The following is an 8,284-nucleotide window of genomic DNA, read 5'->3' as shown; positions in this document are numbered from 1 at the left end:
GAAACAAGAGGACACAAGCTATGTCATTACCCAGAAATAGTGGGAATCACCATCTTCATTTTCGGCAAAGCCTTCGTCGGCCTCGACGGCACCACTCGAGATTGCTTCGGCACTTTCTCAGTTGGCGCCGGAGAGGTCGTCCGAGGACGCTTGGTCGATTGCACAGCTAGTGCGGTCCCCTTGCCGCGCTCGACCGCAGGGTCATGAGCAAGCTTGGACCTTCTTTCAGAACGGGGAGGCGCAACTTCCTCCTCCTCTTCCTCCTCATCGGAGCCTGCATCTTCATCACCCTCATCGCCATCCGATTCCCACTCCTCCTGACTTTCACCTCCACTTCCTTCCTCCTCCTCGGTCTGTGCTTGCGCCCCGTTGGGCATCGAATACAACTCAGTGGTAGCCTGAAAGACAACAAACAAGACAAAAGTCAATCGACTAATCTGGAATGAAACAGAACGGACGGAACGTGATTACAATCGGAGATAAGTGGTCATACCTTGTCTGCCTCATAAGATTGGTCGAGTGGCGGGATCCTCCTGGCTCCACGAGGGTTGTCCTTGTTCCCCGTGATGGCAGTCATCCACATCTCCAGTGTGACATCGTCGACCTCTTCTGGGTGGACCCGAGTGGTGTCTTCAGTACCAGAGTACAACCACATCGGGTGACCCCGGTACTGGAGTGGCTGGATATGTCGTCAAAGGAAAACCTCCAGAAGATCCATGCCAGTCACACCATCGTGAATGAGTTGGACTACCCACTCCATCAACATTTTAACCTGAGCCTTCTCCTCCGAAATTACTTTCAGAGAAGATGGCTTGTTCACTCGACTCAGGGTGAAGGGAGGGAGCCCAGTCGACTGCCCTGGCGTAGACCGGTCTTGGCAGTAGAACCAGGTCGACTGCCACCCTCTAACTGACTCGGGAAGGGTCATAGCTGGAAAAGCACTCTTACTCCTCATCTGGACCCCAAGACCCCCACACATCTGGATTACTTGGGTTCTCTCGTCATTCGGATTGGCCTTTTTGACCGTATGAGAGCGGCAAGTGAATATGTGTTTGAAAAGGCCCCAATGCGGCCGACAACCCAAGAAGTTTTCGCACAGAGACACGAAAGCGGCGAGATAGGCAATGGAATTGGGTGTGAAGTGGTGGAGCTGAGCCCCGAAGAAGTTCAGAAACCCCCGAAAGAAGAGATGCGGCGGCAAAGAAAACCCACGATCGACATGAGTCGCTAGGAGGACACACTCACCCTCCTGAGGCTGCGGCTGCCACTCCATCCCCGGAAGCCTCGCCGCTCCGTGCTTGATCAGTCCCTCGTTGGCCAGGTCGTCGAGATCCTTCTGGGTGATGGTCGAGCGGATCCAATCCCCTTGGATCCAACCTTGTGGCAGGCGGGACCGCGACGAGGATCCACCCTGACTGGTCGCTCTCCCCTTTGCCTGCACCGTCGCCTTCTTCACCGCTCCAAAGCCGCCGTCTTCTCCTTCACCATTGTCGCCGACGAGGCTGATACGGAGCAACTGCGCCCAATAGATGGCAAGGGCATCGGATGGATCTGAAGATGGAGGAGGGGAAAATGAGGGAGCACTGTTCAAAAACCTACGCCCGGTTCCTTATATGGAGTCGCTTCTGAGTGGCTGACTGGTGGACCCGGGCAATCCTGTCAAATCCCGAAACAGTCGCGCGAGGGATACGTGGCGAAAAAGGCGGCGTGGGGATCGAGGCATCTTGTCTTGTCCCATCCGAGTACCGCGGCCTTCTCCGCTTCGCGCGCTTCCCGAAATTCAGATCCCACTAAATCCGCTAACCGCGGGGAAACTTGTCAGACGGAAGATCTCCTGTGATCCGTCGCTCGGAGACCTCCAAGTGTTGAAAGATCACTCGACCTACATCGAGAATGGATCAAGGCGATTGAAAAAGAAGTTGATACCGTCACCTACAGTCATTTGATCCAGAACAAGACGTACTCATAGCATGGAAAGAGGAGTCAGAAGAATTCTCAACTCCTTCCTCACTCAAACCTCGATCCATTCGGGGGCTAATGATGAAGTCATGTACCTAGGGTAAGGTCATGAACCTGTCTAAGGTACCCTCCCCGAGGACATCTTTAGATGAAGTCATCTTCCAATCGACCTAGAGGGACTCCACTCGACTGATTAGAAGACACTCGACGAACATGAAGACACTCGACCATGAAGACTCACTAGACCACCAGGAGTTCAAGATCTACTCTGTATCCAAACGGTCTGTAATTAAGTAGTCTTTATGGTCATGATGACACTTTATGTAAGGCGTTACCAGTAACGCCAGACCTTAATGTACTTTAACCCTCCGCTACGTGGGCTGGCTGGGGTCTTGGCATCCTCTATATAAGCCACCCCCTCCACTGGCAGAAGAGTTCGCACCCCTGTAACTCTCACACATATAATCCAGTCGACCGCCTCCGGGCTCCGAGACGTAGGGCTGTTACTTCTTCCGAGAAGGGCCTGAACTCGTAAAAGACTTCTGTGCACAACTACTCCATAGCTAGGATCTTGCCTCTCCTTAGTACCCCCCCTACATTACTGTCAGGCTTAGAACCACGACAGGGAGCAATCGCACCGGTCGGAATCCGAAGAGAGCGGCCGGAGGCGGAGATCCGGCGAAGGCCTCCGGCGCCATTCTTGGTCAGGAGAGAGAGACGGGGTGGGGAAAAGAGATGAATGAGTATGGGGGAGTTAGAACTCCCCCTATCCTGCTCTTAACCCCCACCTGCTCGCGTGGGCGCGGAAGTACCGCGGGTCATCGCGGTAGTACCGCCCAGGCGGAAGTACCGCACTCTAGGCGGTAGTACCGCTCGTTCAGCGGCAGTAAAAAATTTCTGCCGCTGAAGTAGCGGTAGTACCGTGCCCCTGGAGGGCCATGCACTTGGAGAGACCCACCAACTCCTGCGGTAGTACCATGGCACACCACAGTAGTACCGTAAACCAAGAAAGAGCTAGGACGCAAGAGAGAAGAAGCAGGAAAAAGCAAAAACACCCACCGGGGAAACACCAACCAACACGAGAGAGAAAACAACTTCTCCAAGGAAGGGTGGTGGCCGGAGCCACCTATATTTGAGTCAATTGGTATGGCACCGCGAAGAATTACCCTTGGGTCCATGACCAAAACTCGTCTTTGAAGCACAAGTACCATAAAAAATGGCTAATGTGAAAGAGTTGATTAGTATATGCATAATGGGGGGAGGAAGAGTTCATTGAGAGAACAACACTCCCCCTATGTCCATGCCTACATCTAGAATAGACAACAAGTAGAGTGAGGAGGGGTGTGCATGGGCTCAAGTCACATTGCTCGAATCTATGATATTTAGCTCATGCCTTAACTCGCGAAATCTTGCTTCATCCAAGGGCTTCGTGAAAATATCTGCAAGGTTATCATGAGTGTTGACATACTTGAGCTCGATCTCCCCTCGTCTAATGTGATCCCGGATGAAGTGATACCGAATCTCAATATGCTTCGTCTTGAAATGTTGCACCGGGTTGAGAGAAATCTTGATGGCACTTTCATTGTCACACCAAAGAGGCACTTTGTCACAAATGACACCGTATTCCTTTAAAGTTTGCCTCATCCATAAGAGTTGTGCACAACAACTACCTGCCGCCACATATTCCGCTTCGGTGGACGAGAGAGACACACAACTTTGCTTCTTGGAAGACCAACTCACCAAAGAGCAACCAAGAAATTGGCACCCTCCGGAAGTGGACTTCCTATCCACTTTGTCTTCTGCCCAATCGGAATCCATAAATCCTTCTAGCTTGAAGTTTGCTCCTCTTGGGTACCATAGGCCAAAGTTTGGGGTATGAGCCAAATATCGAAAGATTCACTTGACCACCACAAAATGGCTTTCCTTCGGTGCGTCTTGAAACCGTGCACACATACCCACACTCAACATGATATCCGGTCTAGATGCACAAAGGTAAAGCAAGGATCCAATCATAGAGCGATATAACTTTTGATCCACCACTTTACCATTGGGATCAATGTGAAGTTGGCACTTGGTAGGCATTGGAGTGGAAGCCGGCTTGACATCACTTAGCTTGAATCTCTTAAGCATGTCTTGAGTGTATTTGGCTTGGTTGATAAAGGTACCTTCTCTTCTTTGTTTGATATCAAAACCGAGGAAGAACTTCAACTCTCCCATAGAAGACATCTTGAACTTAGAGGTCATGAGTGCGGCAAATTCTTCATTGAAAGCTTTGTTAGGGGAACCAAAGATAATGTCATCAACATATAGTTGGCACACAAACAACTCCCCTTTGACCTTCTTAGTAAAAAGAGTAGGATCGATTTTCCCAACTTCAAATCCACGATCTTGTAACAACTCGGTAAGGTGGTCATACCACGCACGTGGGGCTTGTTTAAGGCCATAGAGTGCCTTATCGAGTTGATACACATGATCCGGGAAGTAAGGATCCTCGAACCCGGGGGGTTGCTTGACATACACCAACTCATGAATAGGACCATTAAGAACAACACTTTTCACATCCATTTGTTGTAACTTAAAGTTATGATGGGACACATAAGCAATCAACAAACGAATGGATTCAAGGGGAGCAACAGGAGCAAACGTTTCACCGTAGTCAATACCCTCGACTTGGGAGTAGCCTTGTGCTGCCAATCTTGCCTTGTTGCGAATGATGTTCCCATGAGCATCTTGCTTTTTCTTGAAAATCCACTTGGTTCCAATGACGTTGTGGTTCCCCGATGGCCTTGGCACCAATCTCCAAACCTTGCTGTACTCGAAGTTGTTGAGTTCTTCATGCATGGCATTGAGCCAATCTGAGTCTTCGAGCGCCTCATAGACCTTTTGGGGTTCAACACAAGAGACAAACGCATGATGTTCACAATAGTTTGCTAATTGTCTACGAGTGCTTACCCCCTTTCTTAGGCTTCCAACCACATTTTCCATGAGATGGCCTTTGGTGGTGAGCTTGGAAGCAATCTTTGTGGCATGACGCTCTAATTCCTCCTCGGGTGTGGAAGAAGGAGGGTTAACTTGATTATCTTGAGCGACGTCTTGAGCTTGTTCTTGATCTTGAGCTTTCTCATGATCTTGAACTTGCTCGAGGGGGAGAACTTGCCCTTGGGCATCATTTGGAGGTTCACTACTATCTTGAGATTGACCTTGCCCTTGGTCTTGTTCACGAGGTTGAGGGCCTTCACTTTGTTCTTCGGAAGCGTGTGAGTCTTGAGTAGGTGAAGGCTCCACTTGAGTGGAGCATTGTCCTTCTCCTTCGGCCACAAGGGGTTCCTCAATGGGTAGAATATGACCAATACCCATTCTTCTTATGGCTTGGGGAGGAATTTCATCACCTACATCACAAGTACCACTTTGCTCCACTTGGGAGCCGTTATTTTCGTCAAACTCCACGTTACACGTCTCCTCAATGAGTCCGGTGGACTTGTTGAGAACACGGTAAGCATGAGAGTTTGTAGCATAACCAACAAATATGCCCTCATAAGCTCTAGCCTCAAATTTAGACAAACGAACACCTTTCTTGAGAATGAAACACTTACACCCGAACACCCGGAAGTACTTGAGATTGGGCTTGTTTCCGGTGAGAATCTCATAAGGAGTCTTGTTCAAGCCTTTGCGGAGATAGAGCCGATTGGATGCATGACATGCGGTGTTAATGGCTTCGGCCCAAAAGTTGTATGGAGACTTGAACTCCACCATCATGGTTCTTGCCGCATCCATCAACGTCCGGTTCTTCCTCTCTGCAACACCATTTTGTTGAGGGGTATATGGTGCAGAATATTGATGCTTGATCCCCTCATCACTAAGAAACTCATCCAAGGTGTAGTTCTTGAACTCAGTGCCGTTGTCACTTCTTATTGTCAAGATCTTTGCATTATGTTGACGTTGAGCTTCATTTGCAAAGTCGATGACGGTTTGTTGAGTCTCACTCTTCCTCTTGAAGAAGTATACCCAAGTGTATCTTGAATAATCATCCACAATCACCAAGCAATACTTTCTACCCCCAAGACTATCAAAGGATGGAGGCCCAAAGAGGTCCATGTGAAGGAGCTCCAAGGGTCTCTTCGGGTAGATGATAGTCGTGGGAGGGTGAGCCGTCTCATGAAGCTTTCCTTCGATACAAGCACTGCAAGCACGATCTTTGGCAAAACTAACATTTGTTAGTCCACGGACATGGCCCCCCTTTAGAAGACTTTGCAAAGATCTCATATTGACGTGGGATAAACGGTGATGCCAAAGCCATCCCACATCAACTTTAGCCATTAGGCATGTCACGGTCTTAGTGGGTTGCTCCGAAAAGTTAATCACATAGAGACCGTTCTCGACATGCCCAACAAAGGCTACTTTAAGAGTCTTGCTCCACAAGAGGGCCACGGTATCAATATCAAAGAAGGTGGTAAAGCCCATGAGTGCAAGTTGACGAATGGAAAGTAAATTGAACGCAAGGGACTCAACAAGCATGACTTTCTCGATCGTTAGATCATGAGAAATGACAACCTTGCCAAGACCCAATACCTTAGAATGTGAGGCATCACCCCCCTTGACATTGGTGGGCATAGATGGGATCTTTTGCACGTCCACCACCAAGTCCTTCCTCCCGGTCATATGATTTGGTGCTCCACTATCGAGCAACCATGATCCCCCACCGGAAGCAAACACCTACAAGAGATCAATGCTTGGTTTTAGGTACCCATTTAGTAATGGGTCCTTTGATGTTAGTAACAAGGGTCTTAGGCACCCAAATAGACCATTCAATGTACTCATAAGAAGAACCAACAAATTTAGCATAAACATGCCCATCACTAGCACGGCACAACACATAAGAGGGGTTAAAGTCGCCGGCTTTGTTGGGAGAGATGGCTTTGCCCCTTTTGGCATCACCACTCTTCGCATTGTTCTTCTTCTCCTTAGGAGCACCTGTCCCTCCTTCACAAAAGTTTGCTTAAGCGGGGGAGGTCGTTTGGTCTTGTTATTCTTCTTCTCGTTCTTCTTCTTGTTCTTGGACTTGGGTGAGAACCCAACTCCCTCCTTGCCCACAACTTCCTTTTGATTGCTCAAAAGGTCATTTAGGTTATTCTCACCTTGTATGCATGACACAAGACCTTTCTCGAGTTGTTCCTTCAACTTGGCATTCTCCTTCAGAAGATGCACATGCTCACAACACGGGTTAGTAGCATTTGCATTATCAATTAAGACCATGTGAGGAAATATGGCCTTTTCCTTGGTTAGCTTAACTTGGAGTTGAGCATGAGACTCCTTGAGGTTTGCATGAGCACCTTTCAAGACCTTATGGGCCTTGTCAAGTACATCAAATTCCTCCTTGAGTCTAGCATGATCAACCCCAAGTTTAGCCTTCTCGGAAGTTAGCACACGAGACACAACAAGAGCATGATCAAGATCTTTCTTTAATTTGGCATGGTCATCGTTGTGTGACTCCTCAAGAGCCAAACGATGCCCACGCTCTTCCTCAAGAGCATTAGAGAGATCCGATATCTCATCGGCATAGTCACGACTACGACCTTCCATCTTAGAGATGGTTTCTTCGTGAGCCTCGATCATGTCATTGGCTTCACCAAGTTGTTCCAAGAGAGCAACAAAGTGCTTCTTGGATTTGCCCTTGAGCTTACTCATGAAGGACTCAAATTCATTTACCTCCTCATTAGACCCCTTACCATCATCAAAGCCAACGGTCAAAGAGGGGTTAGGAATAATGGTGGTTTTGATGTTGGGGGTTACCTTGTTGGTGGCTTTAGCCATGAGGCACTTGGCGGTGATGTTCTCGTTGGGTGAGTCAAAGAGAGACACCCGGGGAGTTGTGGCAATGGCAACGGATGTCATAGCCATTGCTTCACTATCTTCATCATCATCGTCATCCTCACGCTATTCTTCTTGAACCACCAACCCGCGAGTAGGAGTCTTCTTGGTGAAGTTGTTCTTGTTCGGGAAGGACTTGGCTTTGTCTTTTCGGATGAACTTGCCACCATTGTCTTCCCGCTTCTCGTAAGGACAATCCGCAACAAAATGGCTCACATTGCCACAGTTGAAACAAGTTCTAACTCGTTGCTTGCCCTTGAGGCCACTTGAGTTGTTCTTGTTGAAGTTGGGTCTTGTATTCTTCTTGCTCCAAAATTGTCTTGAGGCAAGAGCCATGTGCTCATGATAATCATATTTCGTGTCTTCGGGGTTGCTCTCCTCATCCTCCTCTTCTTCCTCTTCTTCCACACTGACCTTGGCCTTCAAGGCAAGGTTGGGCTTCTTTGCCCTTTGAGAA

The sequence above is a fragment of the Triticum dicoccoides genome, chromosome 3B, assembly GCF_002162155.2.
Source record: "Triticum dicoccoides isolate Atlit2015 ecotype Zavitan chromosome 3B, WEW_v2.0, whole genome shotgun sequence".
In the NCBI taxonomy this organism is placed as follows: domain Eukaryota; kingdom Viridiplantae; phylum Streptophyta; class Magnoliopsida; order Poales; family Poaceae; genus Triticum; species Triticum dicoccoides.
Note: the sequence above shows the minus strand (reverse complement) of the source record.